This window comes from Leptidea sinapis, chromosome 20 (assembly GCF_905404315.1).
Source record: "Leptidea sinapis chromosome 20, ilLepSina1.1, whole genome shotgun sequence".
Taxonomy (NCBI): Eukaryota; Metazoa; Arthropoda; class Insecta; order Lepidoptera; family Pieridae; genus Leptidea; species Leptidea sinapis.
Genome location: NC_066284.1, coordinates 11,261,113 through 11,281,599, shown reverse-complemented (window position 1 = coordinate 11,281,599; position 20,487 = coordinate 11,261,113). Strand labels below are relative to the sequence as shown.

The following is a 20,487-nucleotide window of genomic DNA, read 5'->3' as shown; positions in this document are numbered from 1 at the left end:
AACTTATACACCTAATAGATACATTAACGAGACTCAACAACTAAATCTCGTGCCAGAGTTTGGCGAGTCAATATGTCCTGAGGATGCCACGTGTAGAGGCGAAACACGTGTCGAATTGTCTAAAGTCAAATATAGGCGGAATTAACTCTAAAGAAAACTCAAAACATTTGGAAAATTATGGATTTCCGCAAAGTAACACCCACTCCAATAAATATAGATACAATAATAATATTATCAAAAACAAATTCATATATTTTTATTGCAAATGGCATTTTAAATCACTTATTGAACGCCAAAAACAACTACAACTCCTAATACCTGACTTGAGCATATCACAAAAATCGTCACCTTTTTGCTCTTAATAGTGATTTTCATTATTATAATACTAGAAATAAGGGATTGCTTGTAACGAATTCTAGTAGGCTTCATAAGATACCTACATAATAGCTTTAAGGGTAAATTTATACACTTCTATAATAAAGTCCCAGCCACTGTTTAGGCATTATCTATAAATAAATTTAAATGTTTTATAAAAAAGTGGCTCTGTCGTAAATCCTATTACTCCACTGCTGAATATCTAAATGATCGGACAGCCTGGGACTAGATTCTGACTATTTTATAGCGATAGAAATGACTGTACAATATTGTATATTTTTATTGAAAAGAGCGCAAAAAAACAATGCTGGGAGTGTTTCTTGCGCCGCTTCTTCTCTCTCAGAGCGCCATTTGTTTCCGAAGCGGTAGTAGTATCTAGTAGTTATTAGAAATGACATCAAAAAGAATTAATAATGCCTTTAAGCCTTTTTAATACTATTGTTAGTATGGCAGTGCTAACTATACTGCATATACGCCTTTAACTCATCGCTAATCTATGAGTATCACCAATCGCGCCGAGAAGTTTGCGAACGTTTTACGAAGGTTCAAACTTCTGGAATGAGCTTATTTAAAACACCAAAATAATTACTAAGTAGTCTGTGAGTATAAGCCAAAAATTTCTTACAGAAAAAAACTAACATATTATATTTTTAACTATTATAGAACTAGCGGGACTTTTTCTGCTGTCGGTACGATGGCATCCCTGAACTAAAGTTAGCACGATTAAAGTTGTTGGAAAAGTAAAGTTACGCGATTTTCACTTAAGTACACCCACATTGCTTCACTTTCACACTTCCAAGTTACAACTTTCAACTTCAGACAAACACTTTGATGAGGTGGGAATATTTTAATAGTTCAGCTGTTAATAGCATGGCTTATGTAGTTCGGTTCAGTTCTCGTTTAAATTTAAAATTATGAACGACAGATTATCTAGTTCAACATCTAATATATGGATAGTGGAGTCTTTAGAACTCCACTGTTAAATAGCTAATATAATTCAATATATTTTATTTACTTTATTTTATATATATCTGACTCAAGTAGGATACGTTTATACAAAAACTCAAACGTATGATACGTTTGAGTTTTTGTTACATCACTTTGCATAGGTTGTTTATTGCTGGCGCTGTAAATATGGATTCAAATGAATGGCTCAGACTTTTATGCCACTTCTTTTCATTAAAGCTCAGTGTGATAAAAGTGTATTTTTTTTATTTGATATTACGTTTTATTTTGCATTTAAACACTTCCACAAGATTTATCGCCAGTATGTGTTTCATGTGATGACTTACGGTACGCAGACGTGGTCGCTAACCGACATAGTCCAAATGAATGCAATCCTGAAGTGGTAGTGGGCAGGGTTCATAGTTCAACGCAAAGATGGCCGATGGAGCAGAAAATTCCTGGAAAAGCGAGCACGTAACGGAAGACGCGTTGGTAGGCCCGCTACAAGATGGATCGACGATCTGGTCAAGAGCGCCGGCCTACGTTGGATAAGGGCAGCGCAGGATCATCGTGGAGATCTTTGGGGGAGGCCTTTGTCCAGGAGTGCACATCTTCTGGCTGATGATAAGACACTTCCAGAGGAACGCGCCAGGGTTCTACTGATGCGTGCTTTTGGTTTTGGTCGTAGACTGCTTGGGGCCAAAGGCAGGCCCGCGGTGTCTTTTGTACTGAACTTTTAGAAGCGGAAAATCACGGCTAACTCGCACCGAACTGTACCACAATACATTAACGGCCGTTCCCAATATACTATCTACAGATAGAGATAAATTACTACCTACTTCTCTCAGTAATCAGCTGTCAATAAGAAGAATAGGAATAAAATTTTAAATCAATAATCTGAAGGTGTCCCAATATACCCGATAAGTCATCCTTATCGCCTTGTATTGGGACGCGTGAATTGAATATGTGAATCGAATTGACAGACAGCGTGTACGGATAAGGTGAGTTTTATTTCAAGTAGGTCACATCCGGAGATATACTGAATATTGGGAACGGCCGTAACAGAACAGTATAGAGCTCCCGATTCGACGCATGCACACATACACACGACCTACACGGTACATATTTATATCGAAATAGATTAAAGAAAGCACTTTTCATATACCAAGATTATTTTATACTACCTGAAGGTACCAGTATCTCAAATAATACTAAACATCCCGTCACGGCACAATGTAATGTTAAAATTGTAATGAAAAATCGATACTATAACAAATTCTGTTATTCTAATTAAAAATATAATCCAACAATAAAAGGATATCAAAGAACCTCCAGCCAGCGAATATAATTTTATTTTAACAAAATTGAAACAAGCTCGGATATTTCTTGTACAAATTTTAATATCTTGGAGGTGGATTGCTATTTATATTTTTCCTCCGCCCGTCGTTTCTTTTGGTGATTATTATTCTGTATTCCGATGAGGTGGGGGAGCGCCCCTCGGACTCTTTCCTTTTTGCTTCTTAAGTCCATCTTGAAACAGAACAGGGCCTGGAATGGAGGGGAAATTAGAGATTTTTTTACGATACAAAATATTAATTTGATGTTAATTAGATGTTAGCAATACATTTTTAATACATAATTCATTACTCAACATATTATTTATTTATTAATGTAAGATTGGATAGTAAATAATAATTATTTAATATAATAATAATAATAGTTTATTTTTTTTAATTTTTCATTCATTTAAATGTTACATGGTTAGAGGTCTACCAGCTACCCTATAAGATTATTTGTTTAAGATGAATGTTTTAGGAATAATCCTGTAAGGCTAGACGTAAGCCAATAATCTATATCCTATAAAACCCGAGCTGAGACCGAAATGAGATTAATTATTAATATAATATTAACAATAACAGAAACTTCTATTCATATGATGACCTAAATTACTGGCACATAAGACCTTTAAGTCTCAAGAAGACGGGTGCAGTAGATTGTTGTCGAGTCCTAGTACATCAGGCCTTGGGTCGTTTTGTGAAGCATTACAATTTATTTATTTAAAAAATTCCGCCAACCAGGTATACACTTAAAACAGTAATATAATACATCAACACTAACCTAAATATTATGTAATTATGGTATAAGTGTTAGTGATGTCTCAGTTATAGGCGTGTTATTTAACTAAGCCACAAAATGAAATATATATTTAGTCGATCTATGATTATAATCGAAATATAAATTAACAGAAAAACAAATCGAGGTCATCCCACGCTTGAAAGAATCGTTTTTATATATTTTTTTTAAATTGTCTAAATTGCTATCAAATATGTAACTTCATCATGATATTTTTTTTATTCCTCGGTAATTCTTAATAAGCGATCATAATATTGTAAACTTTTATTATCTAAATTTATTTAATTTAAATTTAAATTATTATAGACGTTTTTCTTATATTATCTCTACTGAGCTGAGACTGGCTAGTCAGTCTATTGAAATATAAAAATTACAAAATGACATGCCATTTCTGGAATGTCTTAGATAATAAAACAACTAAGACGCAAAGATTGAAGTAATAAAAGTATTCCTATTAACTCCGATATTTACAATCAATAAGAATATGCTGCATTTTGAATAACTTATGAAATCAGATTTTTTTTTTCAATATAGTCCGTAAAAATTGTATATAAAATTTCGTTCGAAAATAATTGGTCAAGGCAGCTCTATTACAACTCAATTCCCTGCTTCTGTCACTTACCCCTTTACTGGAAAAACCGTGGCACCTACCCGGAAGGGGCCGATATTTAAATATAAGAAGAACCCCCTTTTTTCAGGGAGCCAAACCCCCCTCGGATTTATGGATCTGGCCTCGCTGTGCGTAATTACTTATCTTGAAGAATACAAATCAATCGGCCCTTAAGAGCCCGAAAAGTTATATTAAGTGATTATAAAATATTTGCTCGGATAATGTGTTTACGACTTAAGTATTCTCTCTTCGGCTTTCTTGTATGTTGATAGGTCGCTTACAAATATTTTATGAGTTTTACCTTTAAGTAACACATACACTGATAGGTACAAAATATTATGCAATGTTCAACAGGGATAGAACATTTAACCCATTTTTAGGGTTCCGTAGCCAAATGGCAAAAAACGGAACCCTTATGGATTCGTCATCTCTGTCTGTCCGTCCGTATGTCACAGCCACTTTTTTCCGAAACTATAAGAACTATACTATTATAACTTGGTAAGTAGATGTATTCTGTAAACAGCATTAAGATTTTTACACAAAAATAGAAAAAAAACAATAAATTTTGGGGATACTTAGAACTGTAAATCAAAATTTTTTATCAAACCCACGTGTCATTTGTTGGTCTTAAAATTAATATTGAGGTTTCTAATATCACTTGTTTCTTAACTGAATAGTTTGCGCGAGAGACACTTCCATAGTGGTCAAATGTCCCCCCCCCCCCCTCTGTAACTTCTAAAATAAGTAAATAATGTATGATGTACATTACCATGCAAACTTCCACCGAAAATTGGTTTGAACGAGATCTAGTAAGTAGGTGTTGTTTAATATTGTCTAAATTGTTTTGTTTATATAAATGTTGTTCCACGGCTATGCCACATGGGGGCCAAGAATCTTAAATGTTGTAGATGTAACATTTTGAACTGCATTCATAGATTTATAAATCATTTCCCGATTGATCCGGGAATCGAACTTAATAATGTCATTTGTTTAACCTTACGGTAATGACAGCTTTTCGTTTTTGTGAACTAAGTGTAATTATTATATGAGTGAGTATGATAGGGAGTGGAGTACTTAGTATGTGAGAGTGTTGAGTTGTGAGTAGTGTTCAGTATAGAGTGCCGAGCAGGTCATAGTAACAGAGGCCTAACTTAACATCCTTTAAAGAACTGACATGAATAATATTACCAGGTTTAGCCTGGTAGTTCATGTCAGTTCGTAGCTGCGTAGTTCGTAGCTGCGGTGGATTCATAACACATTGGTTTTCACAGTTTACATACGCTACAGCCACTTGTACTTAGTTATTGGGCAAATACTCTGGGCTGAGGCGCGCGAATACTACTTAGCTATTACTTGGTGCTGTAAGGTTAGGCCGGTGCTACATTGGAAGCGGAATTACTCCCGACTAGACGGTCTGGGCGGGTCTGCTCAGGACTGAACAAAATGAAAATAAGGGACGAGACGAGTAGGACGTTCAGCTGATGGTAATTGATACACCATGCCCATTACAATGCAGTACCACTCAGGATTTTTGAAAAACCCAAAAATTCTGAGTTGCTCTACAGTTGCGCTCATTACCTTGAGACATAAGATGTTAAGTCTCATTTTCCAAGTAATTTCACTAGCTACGACGCCCTTCAGACCGAAACACCAGGGTATAATGTTTACACATTATTGCTTACGGCAGAAATACGCGCCATTGTGGTAGCGATAATCTAGCCGGCATCCTGTGCAAAGGAGCCTCCCACTAGTAAACCAGCTTTCCCACCTTTCCTCGTCGAGAGTTCACATAGTACTGACTCTGGATTCTGACTGGTTCGTCCGCTCCTGTCTACCTTCAGTGTAGGAGCGCCGAGTCTGGACTGGTCTGGTCTAGCCGGGTCGGGCCTGCTGGCAAGACCGACTCCAATTCCAATGTACCGGACCGGCCTTAAGCACCTATCTAACAAAGCCAAAAAAACCTCACAACAAGATAACATTAGCTATTCAGAATTAACTATTCCATTGCCTAAGTATGGTGTTATGTTTACGTTTGTTTTGTTAATCCGTTTTCTATGCATCTCCATGTTTAAGAGGAGTTTTACTGCGATCAAATATCTGAGAAATGTAAACATGTACCTTTGACTGGATTAAAAAGGGCATGGCAAGACAGCCGACCATTTATCTACCTCGAGATTTCCGGCGCAGAGTGACACACGCCTGGTACTGGGACGATACGTCTCTCTATGATTTTCATAGACTGAGAATATACGACGTATAGTGTCAATATTTTAAGCGACGTATAGATGATCTGACATATACCCGATAATGCGTGACCAAAATGTTACACTGACCTGTATAAATACCACTGGACAGGCTGTTCTTTATGTTAAACAGCAAATTTTTTGTACCTATTTGAAGCGCCACTCGCGAGCATCCAGAGAACTAATTTTGACGTATAATACAAATGGCTGCGAAGAAACGTACTCAATAATCTAAAGTATTTTTACATTTTGAATTAATTTCGTTCGTTTTCGTGTTATTTATACTTCAAGAATCAACGTAATAAAGTACACATTTTTTTTGTAAATAGTTTATCTACCATCTATGTTGTCCACCAGGTTGTCATCACTAGTTTAATAGTACCGCATACTCTCACTACATGGCGAACAGCGCCAAAGTGGCGAATATCAAACAGGCACAAAAGCATTTTGACAGCCGCCGGTCCAGTGGTATATAGTGGAGGTCAGTGATGACATGTCATTAAAAATCGGTTAAAGTAAAATAAATTCACTTACGGCCGTTTTCAATAACGTATCTCTAGTTACTGTCACCGTTTAATGACAAGATCTTATCTATCGATAGTTATGTCCAATATAGTTATAGTCCAATGCTTCATGTCGATAGGTTATTGAAATGTAAGTAAGCGTAAAAGGATAGGTTTGTCTACCTCTAGTAAGTTAAACTAAGGATAGATAGGTTATTGAAAAATAAGTAAGCGTAAAAGGATAGGTTTGTCTACCTCTAGTAAGTTAAAGTAAGGATAGATAGGTTATTGAAAACGGCCGTTAGATAGCTTTTCTGCCTACGTTCATATATCTTGCAGACATTTTTTGTGTATACATACAGATAATGACGTGTAGGTACCTACTTGTTGTAACAATTTAAATAATAATATTCATGGTTATCAAATAAGATATTTCGACAGAACAATGGAAGAGCATTTTAATAAACTTCAGTGATGTACAAAAATACAATGGCGAGTGAAATAAAACGGCATCTTATAAAATAGCGCCGCGGGCCGAGGGGGGCTTGGGTGGAGTTTTCTTTCTCTCGCTGAAGCCGCTTCTATTATGAATAATATGGATAAGACTTTGTTATCAATAATTTTCATCATTTGTTAATAATTATACGTTTGAACCGACTTCCTAAAGCTATATTTGATAATAGATGTAGACAATTCGTCTACGTTTGAAACTATTTTTACATTATTGGAATATATTTAAGTAGGCTGTTATCTCTTTAATTTTATTTGCATGTTTATTAGTGGCACTTTCCAAATGAGTGGAAAAGATATAAAATGTATCTGACAGTAAAAAATGGTTTTTAAAACAAGATTATTTGACTTGACTTGGAATATGTTGGCACATTTCGGCTTTGTTCATATAGGATTCTTCAAAAATGCATAATATATTATATACAGTAAATATTTATTTATGCAATGCACAAGTTAGTTTCAAACTTTTTTATTAAGTAACAGTTACAATGTGTTATATTCTACGTCAATACAATGTAGGTACTTAATATTGTGCGGTTGAGTTTTTGTGGTTGATTGAAGATGAATCTTGGCGGAATTTACACTCAAGAAGGCTCACAACAATTGGATGATTATAGATTTTAAAATACCGCCTAATTAAAAACATCCTTTTAAGATAGGTAAGAATAGAATAAAAAGGAACCCGTGTTTCTTGATTTTTATTTTGAAATCTTCTTAGATCATTATTAAGCAGTCATAGTAAAATAAACATTAACTATATCAAAGTCAATGTTTTTATTAGCATAAACATGTCACATTGTCCATATTTATGACGTGAAAATTATACAAAATACACATAATAAAGCCTCACTATCTTCATATAATTAAATATAAATTTAAATAAGTTTTTTAATCTTTTGTACTATATTGTGTCTTAACTAACTTCCATAAAATCAATCCTCTAAAATTTAACTAAGCTAGTTGAGTACTTATTTATTATTCTTAGAGCAAAAGAGAATCTATTGACGGTATTAAATTCATTAAATTCAGAATGTCTTATCCATATTAATACAGCCCGGTTCGGAGCGGGCGGTGTTTTTTCTCGTTTTACATTAAAATCGGGCAAGCGAAGGAAATTGTCAGTCGGATAGGAAATTACGAACGCCTTAGTGCAACTCTGCAGCCAAACGATTTACATTATTTTTCAGAACGTAATCTTGGACTCAATCTACTAATAAATTATTGTTATTTAAACACTGCATTGTTTATGTCCAGTTTTAAACAATTTGCACGTTATTATATACACGCTATATTATACACGCTCAGGCTTTACAGATCTATGGATGATTGAATGAAACTTTAATGGTATAATCGCTTGTAAAATCATCTATTTACAGTTAACATTTTCTGGGATCCGGTTGCAGAAACATAATATATGTAGCTACTTCGCTCAACAAAAGAGTGTACTAACTACTAACTCGACTAACGGAGTATTTTGTACGCATCTGTAAAAGGCGACCCTTGATTGAAAATTTAATCCATTTTTCGTTTTATTCAACTATGGGATGACGTAAGTTTACGTATTTGTTTTAGTTTTTTTTTATGGAAGAGAGGACAAACGAGCGTACGGGTTTTCTGATGTTAAGTGATCTATAATATAATATAAGTGAAGAAGAGCTAGTAATCTATTTGAAGAGTAAATATGTAAAACAAACTATTTGAAGTAAACACTTCTTAGAATGAGCCGTCATGTATATATGTAACACTAATTTTTATTGGTACCAGGCGATCATAAGTGAAGAAGTAATCTATTAAAGAGTAATTAATGTCGCGTGTCTAAGGCGTATTTAGACTTTACTTACTTAAAACATAGCTAAGTATAAGCTTAGCAATTATTACAATTAATCTATTATTTATTTTTTATAGTCATTTGACAACTGAAATTATACTGAGCTAAAAAATTATCTATAATATTCCACATTTCGTTTCGCTATGTTCACAGCTTGGCTGTTTACAGGATGTCTATCTAACAAGGTGGCGATCATGAGCGTCGACACATTTTCTGGGTTTTTCTTAAAGATCTTTGAGAAAGCTACTACATTCCACCTTCGCACGACACGCCACAAGTTAGGATATCATCCCCACCATCTGGATGTGTGGCGGTCCTCCACAGTGCGGTTTACAAGGAGCTTTCTCCCTGGTACTACAAAGCTGTGGAATGAGCTTCCTTGTGCGGTGTTTCCGGGACGATACGACATGGGTACCTTCAAAAAAAGCGCGTACACCTTCCTTAAAGGCCGGCAACGCTCTTGTGATTCCTCTGGTGTTGCAAGAGAATGTGGGCAGCGGTGATCACTTAACACCAGGTGACCCGTACGCTCGTTTGTCCTCCTATTCCTAAAATATCATAAATCTTTTAAGACTAAAAACTCTATATACAAAAATACAGCAGATGTACCAACCTCAGTCAAAATTTGTTTGCGATATCCTTTTTTGGCAATCGAAACAAAAAACAAAAGGTCATCTAATAAGAACAATAAACATTACATAAACGACACTTCATACCTTAATTTAACAAGGGGAAGATACAAGTCGATATTTCTTAGCGATTCTTCTGTTCAAGACATTTTACGGCGTCCACTTGTCTAAGAGCTCTGTAGCTCGGTATAGGTACCCCGCAAACGTCAGTTTCCTTTGCTCAGAGGGCGGTGAAGTAGGTCTTGATGAGTGGTCGCGTATTTATTTTATTTGGTGCGTCATTTTTGCCTCAACTCCCCTTTTCTTGGATCGCTGTTGTAGGGCGGCCGATGTTGCTTTGTAGTGGCCTGAAAATATTCATTCTATTTATAGTTTTCAATTTGTACAGTGAATTTATGCAAAATAAAATTTTTGACTGTCAGATTTACTTAAAATAATTGTTATTCTAAAATTTATGTATTGTAGTTGTATATAGATATTATTAATGTCTCTGGAAGTACCTAGTTTAAAATAGCCTTCTTTAAATACTGATGACAATCAAACAATATAAAATTAGTTTAATTAAGTATTTACAAGTATTGATAACGTAAAAGTTAAATTTACCTACATTTTAATTACATAATATGTAAAACTATGCATAACATGTTTTGATTTTCACGAATTTAATTCTGTGTGATAGTGTTATGATAACAATTATATTATTATTAACAATATATATAATATTAATATAACATTATGTTAAATGCACGCCTTAAAATTAAGTACAAGAAAACAAATACTGTTTTAAGATATTTTAAAATGAATAAATAATAAACATAGAAGAATATTCTGATTGTAGATATTCAAAACTTTGATTACGTAAACTGCGTCGATAAAAGTTTTTCAACTATATTTTCGTTTTTGAAGATACTTTTTAGTACGTACGCAGGTAATAGGTAATAGGTTTTTTTATCATAATAATAAATTAAGTAATAAAATAAAGAAAGGCGACGCTCCCAAACGTCGGCGGAGGTCCAGCTATCTTTTTGCGAGACTTTCTTCAAATAATTGTATAGATAACGCGGGACAAAGAAACGAACCCCCTCTATCTGGGGTGAGGGGGGCTAAGGGGGAGGGAATTTTTGCGTCTTACCCTCCTCGAGTTGACGGGCTGTTTAATTGGATGAAAAAAATATCTGAATTATCTACGCGTAACGAATCTGATAGTATTATAAAGATTGAATTTCATTTAAGTGTATAGGAATTTTACGTAAATGTATTTCCGACGACCTGTATAGCCGAGTGGTTAGCGATCCTACCTACTAAGCTAGAGTTCCCGGGTCCGAATCCCGCTAGGTGCAAGCATTTATATGATAATTTAAAATTTAAAAAAAAATATGATGTTTGTTTCCGAGTCATGGATGTTTAAATGTATTTATGTATGTTTATATAAATTTGTGTATGTTTAAGTAATTATATTGTATTAACTATATCATTGTCTTATAACCCATAACACAGGCTATATATGCTTAACTTGGGGCAAGATAATTTGTGTAAAAAGTGTGTCAATATTATTATTATTATTATTATATTATACTGTTAATCACAACTCAACTATTTTTATAGGGGTAAGTGACAGAACAAACAGAAGATATGCCTTACGTGATGGTGTGGTAATGGGGCTCCACATACCTCAATTGGAGGTAGTTCCTGAAAAACGTTCCAAGCCACAAACATCACATTTTAAGGAGAGACAGATACCATCATGTTATGTTGATTTACCTGAGTTGTACATTTTTGAAATTTTATTAAATATAAATTAAGAATAAGATAATAGGCATCGTTAGAACTTAAAGGAAATACCAAATAAAAATATTAACTGATGATCATAGGATGCAAGGCTGAGGCCGCCTGAACTTCTGAAGGCATAACAATTTACAAGGGTCAAGGAGTAATAATGTGTTGTTTTATCATATACATCTTTTTAAGTTCTTATGCATAACTTAAAACTTAGAAAGTTGGAAAGATTTCTGTAAGGCTAACCGCACTACACTAAGTATTTCAAATTTGCACTTGATGGTATGATAACCTTTAGGGTTATTTGGTGTGTTTATTTGTTTGTTCTAAGGAATTCGTGTTTAAAGTTTAATAAATATTAGTGTATTCCATTAATGTGGGTTGGGCTACTAAGTCATGATGTTATTTAAAGGCTGCTATTTTTTGTCAGTCCATATGGATCATGTGACCAGTTTTGTGTCTTAATTCAATTTCAAAATGATTGTGGTTTGCGTCCAATTAAACTCCTGAATTGGGTCTAAGTTACATGCAGCTCCTTCAAGAAGTTCAGAACCTTTCTGTGATATTCACAGACTTCTAGAAGTGATTTTTATCCGTTGGTTGCAGTACATTGCATGATTACAGATTCCAATTTTGTCTTAGACCAGACAGATTCGGCGCTCGGGACTATCTATTACGCCGATTGTGAAATGGCGCTTATTTCGTGATATGTGCCCTTTTAGGGTAGTATAATTATTAAGAGGTCATGTTTGGTTAAGCTGATGAGTTGAGGAATCATTCTGTGCGATAGTGGAGTACCAGTGCCAGATCCAGAATCTTCGAAGGAATGAGATCGAGCTAAGCGAGAGAAAAATACAAAAAAAAAGAAAATACTGTTGGTCTGCAATAAAAATTGACATGACAATAATCATTTTGTTTCATTACATAAGTCGTACTTGCTAGAAAAAATTTAGAATGTCGGTTATGACATTTTTTGTTTCAAGGCTATATCATCGATAATATTAATTATTGGTAAACTTACCTGGTAGGTTTCTGACTTTCTGTCGGTGTAAGACGTAGCTGTCATGCACACTAAAGTAATAAACCTGGCGTGTAGTCATGCTTTGCCTAACATCAAGAGGCTCTATCTAGACGTATAAATTATCTAAGGATTGACTGATATAGGGAACGCTTTTTTTTTAAATAAGGGACGAGACGAGGAGGACGTTCAGTTGATGGTTATTGATACGCCCTGCCCATTACAATATAGTGCCGATTCTTGAAAAATACAAAATTTGGAGCGGCACTACAATTGCGCTCGTCACTATGAGAAATAAGATGTTAAGTCTCATTTGCCCAGTAATTTCACTAGCTACGGCGCTCTTCAGACCGAAAACTAACTAAGTAATCGTTAATCAATTTCAACATTAAATATTTAACTAAGATTAGTTTAAGTTATCACTTCTGTCGGGCGTCCCGAGACGCACATGTTTTTTTACTAGGAGATTCTTAATTTATTGCCGTTATTTTGCACTACATTGCTGCACAGGTGTACGTACTTACGGGTAGGTACGCAGCAATGTAATGCATAGTCTTTCTCTATTACCATGATGCAGATTTGTGTACAACATGTACATTTGACTTTGAATTTAGAATAGAGAGTAAAGCATCAAACCCCTTTAAATAAAACAGTTCAACCTAGAAGAATAGAAATTGGCAATCTCAGCTCGTTCAAACAAAATGAGATCTCCGCGAAAAATTAAGATTCAAATGGTAAGAAAATTAAAATGCGTCGGACGTTGTGTTCTCTTTCGTTCTAACAAACTAATTATGGTATTGTTATCTCTTTCACGCCGTTAAAAAATAGGGTGATCAAAGTGGGGTGGTTTCTTATTGGAATGGTAATGACATTCTCCTCACGACTTCTAGTGAAGGTAATAATGTTTTTAGGTAAAGGATCTTTAGTTAATTTTCTACGGATATTTTATAATTTGTTCGCGAATACTTTTGTCATCATCATATGATTATAGGCCTCAATTAATGGTGTTTGAGAAATCTTTATAATTACATCATAACTTTTTTTTTATGGAAAAGGAGGACACAGGAGCGTACAGGTCACCTGGTGTTAAGTGATCACCGCCGCCCACATTCTCTTGCAGCACCAGAGGAATCACTAGGAAGGTGTACGCGCTTTTTTTGTAGGTACCCATGTCGTATCGTATCGGAAACACCGCACAAGGAAGTTCATTCCACATAACTCTATATAAATAAATTTGTTGAGGTTTTCATTTGTGCGTGAATCTCGGAAAAACTACTGGATTGATTTCAATTAAGTCTAATCTAAAATTATTGCGATATCTTGATCTTCATACATACAATTCTTCTGTACGTGTGTTGACAGTGAACTCCTCCTAAAGGGCTGGAGGGATTTGAACGAATTTTTCTGATAGTTTTCAAGTGGATTCGAGGATTGTTTAGATTCACAATTGAACTACGTCCTAAATGGCTGGATTGATTTTGATGATTTTTTTAGATTCTCAATACAGTTCATATATAATTCTCCTGCGTTTGTTAGGGATCTCCTAACATCTGGACCGTTTTTTCAAATTTAACACGTGTGTACAGGACAACGTCTCTCAGGTCCGCTAGATTAGTATAAACTTATTTCTTATTAGTTAAAAAAACAATGATTTTTATAATTACTACGTGCTTAGTCATGTGTATACGCGGATGAAGTCACGAGTACCACTAGTCATAAATAATCTCATTTTAAACTAACTTGTTTCGAATGAGATTATTTAATTTAGATTTAAAATGCATAAAAGGCATTTATTTTCTTAAAATTGAATATAAATTCCTTTAGAATTCTTTTTGGTGTCATTTCTAATATACTAGATACTACTACCGCTTCGGAAACAAATGGGAAGAAAACTCTCCCAACATTCTTTTTTTGCGCTCTTTTTATTATAACCGATAAAGACAGGCCAGGTTTATAACTATAGTATGCGTGACAATCTACGTCTTACACTCGCGATTTGTATGTCACTTGGTGTTAGTGTGCATAAATTGCTCAAAATAGAGATTAATTCTTAATTCGATTTTTTTCAACGTATTCACAACAGTATAGTCTATCTAGACGCATAAATGATCTAAGATAAATATTATTAATATTCTATAATTACTTTGAGATGTGGTTATATCAAGTTTTAATTTTCATCAATCTTTTAGATATAAATATATATATTAAACTGAAGTCAGATTGATGTAGATGAAAAGGAGGGACTTGGAAATTGTCTTAATTTTTCATCTCGACGGGCCGGCCGCTGCCGTCCCTCATAATTGTTTTTAATTTAAACATGGAACGAGCAAATTTGTAGTTTGCGCGGCAAAAGTGACGTTTCTGTTTTGTTTTTATTTTATCGCCTGTAGCCAGCCAACATTAACAAATATTTCTGTAATACTTAAGAACTTTTTTTAATATTTATTACAATAATTGACCCGCAAAGCTCAAGATTTAGTATAGTTATAGCTAGGGCGAATATTAAAATTTCTACAAACGATGTATTAGGCCTAATTTGTTTATGTCGTTACAGACATTGAATGAGGTTTTTCTATGACCTTTCCCAACACATTGTGGAGGTGGTTTTGATTAAAATAATAGTCTTAATAAGCAAATGTTTCTTAGAAAAGCATATTATACAGTGTATGATATCACTAGTGATAAAACTATATGTCAGGCGAATATTTATATATGAGTTTAAAATAGCTTCTTTTTAAAATAAATCAATTTTTTTTTTACTTGTATGTTATTGTAATATAATAATTAGTACTCAATATATTTTGATAACAGTACACTACTGTAATCATTTTAAAATGCCACATGTTGATACTCTTGCAAAAAACTTAACTGCCGGTTTACGAATCGATGGTAGTGTTAAAAAAAATGATGATTGAAAAGTGTCTAAGTCTACTTGAATAGCATACCAGATAATATGATAAAAAAGATGTCATAATGTAATATTTTTATGAGAGAATATGACGATCAAGACGCCAACTGCAAACTACAAAATAAATATTATTAATATTCTAGAATTGGTTAGTATGTTTAGTTCGGCGACAAAAAATCCCCTATTCAAAGAAGCTTCCCACTCTTATAAGCAACGGTTAAGAAAATATGTCATGGATAGTTTGTCACATTCAACAGTCTATCTGCGAAACATTTAAAAAGTATTTATGTAATTCCATCCCTACTAACATTATAAACGTGAATATAAGTTTGTTTGTTACGCTTTTACGCCGGAGCAACTGAACCGATTTTGATGAATTTTGGTACAGCGATAGACTAGAGCTTGGGAACGGACTCAATCATCATGAGGAATCAATAAGCTATAACTATGCCAATAGTAGGTTTAGTTTGCCAAAGCAATCTTCCTCAAATTAAGATTCATAATATATGTAACTAGCTGACCCAGCAAACGTTGTATTGCCGATATTTAAATCGCGATACAAAAGTAACTGGTGTATGAGCGTAGATGGGTGAAAATTTGAAGTTGTATGTATTTTTTAATGCAGACTCATAATCAAACAAATTTAAAAAAAAATATAAAAAAAAATCGTGTGGACCACCCTTAACATTTAGAAGGATGAAAAATAGATGTTGGCCGATTCTCAGACCTACTCAATATGCTCACAAAATTTCATGAAAATCGGTCAAGGCGTTTCGGAGGAGTACGGGAACGAACATTGTGACACGAGAATTTTATATATAAGATATATTGGGAACGGGAGCGTAAACGAACGGAACCGGAACTGGAATAGGACACGAGATAATCTTCAATTCCAAACTTGCTTATTATTTTTAAAATCCCTTTATCTACGCGGACGTAGTCGCCGGCATCAGCTAGTAAATAATATACATTCTGTATTATTTTTTGTCAAAGTAAAAGCAAGCATTCTATTGGCTTGTTTCCAAAACAGTGTGTCAGTCTGTCTCCATCCGTTTCCGCTTAAACCCTGAAAATATGTTTCAATTCTCTTTAATGTTTTTGTGTAGCCATTATTGTTTCTTGCATTCTTCTTTATTTATTACATTAACTCTTACACTAACTAAGTATTGTAAGCTATCTTATTTTGTTGAGAATTTACGTTAAGTGTCGTTCAATTCAATGTGTTTTTTTCTATGCATGGTATATGCAATAATTTATAAGTGCTGAGACTGCATGTTTGCTAATTTCTGCATAGATTTATTCCATGCAATATAATTGAAGGTTTCTATATATCTTAGAGAAAGCTGCAAATAATACTATCTCCAACATGCTTATGTCGAGTTCCTCCACAGTACGGTTTTCAAGGAACTTTCTTCCTCGTACTACGAAGCTGTGGAATGAGCTTCCTTGCGTGATTACTTAACATCGGGTGATCCGTACGCTCTTTTGTCCTCTATTCCATAAAAAAAACTGCTTAGTCTTATACTTTCACGCTTGTAAAAAACATTAAGAAGATTATTACATTAATGCTGTCTAACCGAAGATGAAATGGTCACTCATGGAATCCTGGAATGTGCTGGCCAACCAACGGGCACAAACCTTAGTAAATACAAGGACACTCCAGAAAGTCTGCGAACACCCCAGGAGTGTTCTGAACTTCTGGAAGGAGCTGGGCTGGTTGGAATGACTGGCCAACACTGCACGCAAAATGGACCCAATTAAGCGGTCTAATTGCGGAAACAGGAGCCCTTTACCAATACCAATTATTACATTAAGGTACTAGGTACCTTATAGGTAGGTACTAGGCAATACTTCCGATTGGCCCAGAATCTTTTTTTTTAAAGAACAGAATCCCGAGTGCTCAAATCAGCGCTTATTTACTCCTTAAAACATATTAACTTAATATATACCTAAGTTAAAGGTGTAAGATTTAAATTCAGCATATATAAAAAACTATTGTTAATTTTACCAAGCTGTTTACCTTCTCATAAGAAGTTATCACTTCAAAAATCATAAAATTGTAATGAATTTTGTTATGTATATCAAAAAAAGTATGTACATTTTATAAAAACAGATGTAACCGTACCTAAGGGTTGGTTATTGTAAAGTTAAAAATTATAGAAACTTTTTACGAAGGGTGGATGCACCCCCGTTTAATCGAGGTCCACTCTTGGTATGGCATAAGAAAGTTATACAACATATTAATAATTGCGTATTTTTTATGTTGACAAATAAATTAAACATTGCATTGATATATTTTGAATGTCTAATTTGGAAGAACAAGAAATATTAAAATATATGTTACTATTTGTTCAATGGACACACTTTTTTGTTTGTTCTTACAAAATTCATTATACTTTTATTTGTTATTAGTTATTTGATGCTTTGCTGAAAAAAAATACGAAACTATTTTTTCCATCTGTTTTTTTTTATGGAAATGGAGGACAAACGAGCTTTCGGGTCATCTGGTGTTAAGTGATTTACATTGATTATAATTTTCGCTCGCTAAAACTTAATTGATGAGTGAAATTCAAAATTTTGAGAAAATTAGTTCTACCCTCCTTGTGAATTAAGTCTGAGAAAAATACTTAGAATGAATGCATAAAGCCATAAAAATATAATATAATGCTTAGATAATTTATACGTCTAAATAAAGTCTCTTGCTGTTAGACAACCAATTTAAACACTCATTTTGTGTTAGTATCTATGCGTGATGCTCAAAATAGGGGTTAGTTCTAAAGTCTATTTTTTCCGACGTTTTCACAGCTGTCAAAGTCTTCCTAGACGTATATATGATCTAAGTTGTTACGCAAAAGAGGACAAATGAGAAAAATAATTTATAATTAGGAATTACTCCGATTGTGATATTAATAATTTTCCTGATGATGAAATAATATTGTTGTTACATAATATTGATTCGGAAGTATTTATAATACTGCTGCAATTGTTTCATTTATGTACTTCTGAGAAATTTTACGGACTTTAACTTCATAAAATATATACATATACAATAGGTAATCTCTCCTGCCCATTAATAGTCTAATTGGATTATAAAACTATAATTATTATTAACTAATTCTTTATGCTAAATATTTTTAAGTATTAATTATAAGAATTTAATTTTTATATATATCAAATATTAAATCGTTCATAATCAACGGTAAGAGCGTTTATGAATAATTTTAATGTTTGCGTTAACTTTCGTGTTGCCATACATTAACACCGGTACCACCCTATTTAGGTGGGAAGAAAGTTTGTCGAGGGAGAAAAATAAATCTAAATTGGACCAATCCTTTGAAATCCCCCAGTTTTTTGGCGCCATTTTCAAGAATGATTGCTACAGACTTAAGAAGTTTTATAAATATCCGCCAATGTATTCTCATCCTTTTCATTAAGGATTTAAAGATCATTTTAGCCTAAAGGTACATTGTGAATTGAAGTTTAAATTTTCTAAGAATAATTGAGAAAATTGTTTGATTAGAAATTTACATACACCTTAATTTTGATCATAGAAAATTAATTCTTTCTTGAGAAAGTTTTATAAAATCATTCAATATTTTACTGTATGAAACTAATATGTGGTGTACATAAGGTTGAATTTTGCATTGGTTGTTCCAAAGATAAATACATTTTATTGTGCTATTTTATCTACTAACTATTGTTTTGTGACAAATATGTCAAAAAAAGATATTATTGTTTTGTTTTTTCAAGTTGATTTTACATGTCACTAATCTTAGTACCGATTGATACCATTTTTCATAGTGCCTTAAAAATGCAACTTTATAATAAAAAATATACCTGATATGTTTGACTATAGTATATACTACTGATATATTTACTTTTATTTTATTTCTAATAGTAAAAACCGAACTTTTTTAAATACCCTTCGTTTCGAGGGGTGGTTAGTCTATCAGGGGTATAAAATAAGGTTAGCCTTCTAGGGTTAATCCTTCTGTAAGTCATACGTCTACTGAACCACAATGGACGAGAATTAAATAAATTTTATTATGTATAAGTTATTAACTAAATAAAAAAAACATTTCTTTCTAATTAGAATAAATATATTAAACGAAATAAACATGTATATTTTTATACAGTTGTATAAAAATAATTTAATGATATTTAAAAAACGTAATTCAACAAAATTGTGCATTTTAAAATATTTTCATTCGTTGTATTTAATACAATATTGTATTTATTATATTATATTCCTTTTTGATTACAATATTGTTATTTCCACCAACATAAAATAACACAAGGAATAAAAACTTGGATTTTTGATTTGTTACGCTAAAGTATAACTTCTTGCATGCCTACATAACGTACACACACTTTTTTATTTTATTTTCTCTTTCTTGTATACCCTCGCGTTGATAAATTGAAACTTTACATTTCCTAGTTCGAAATACTCATCATAACATGAGCTATGAGGGAGTGATAGTCTCGTGGCGATCGGTTCAGCCGTTTCGGAGTTTATAACAGACAAAAAATTGGATTGGCAGTATTGTGATATATGATTCGAGATTATCATGATATTCATAATAATTTTAATGTAATTAATGAAAATATCATCATACACTGAACACTGGCGGGAGAAAATGTGTTGCCTCTCATCAGGGAAGCACCGGTTATATACCCAGCATCACTTACCAATACATTTTGAACGAATTCACATGTAGGTACGTTGTTCAACTTACTTATGATGAAGGGAAACACCGTGAGGAAAACCTACACCTGCGAAAAACTTACATGTGAATTTATTACACTTGCACTGGACTTATGAACGATTTACGAAAAATAGCCAATGAATAACCTACCTGCTCGTAATATAAATATTCCAATTTTAAAAATATAAAATAGAGAGTAGACAGGATGTGTCGTAATAACTGAGTTCCGGTTTAACAGGAAGTTATAGACAGGATGTCATAGTTTTCAATAGTGCCTTAATTGGGTTAACTTATTTATTGCCT

The 20,487-nt window shown here is 33.5% G+C and overlaps 1 long non-coding RNA gene across 1 annotated transcript in view; it reads right to left on the bottom strand.

The window, feature by feature from the left end:
• Positions 1 to 2,654: 2,654 nt before the first annotated feature.
• LOC126970218 (uncharacterized) overlaps positions 2,655 to 20,487 on the bottom strand; it is a 29,391-nt gene continuing 11,558 nt past the window's right edge. Inside the window, exons 2-3 of the long non-coding RNA XR_007730568.1 lie at positions 9,864 to 10,123; positions 2,655 to 2,868 (exon numbers count right to left, since the gene is read on the bottom strand). This is a non-coding gene — a long non-coding RNA (uncharacterized LOC126970218). The remainder of the gene's footprint in view (positions 2,869 to 9,863; positions 10,124 to 20,487) is intronic.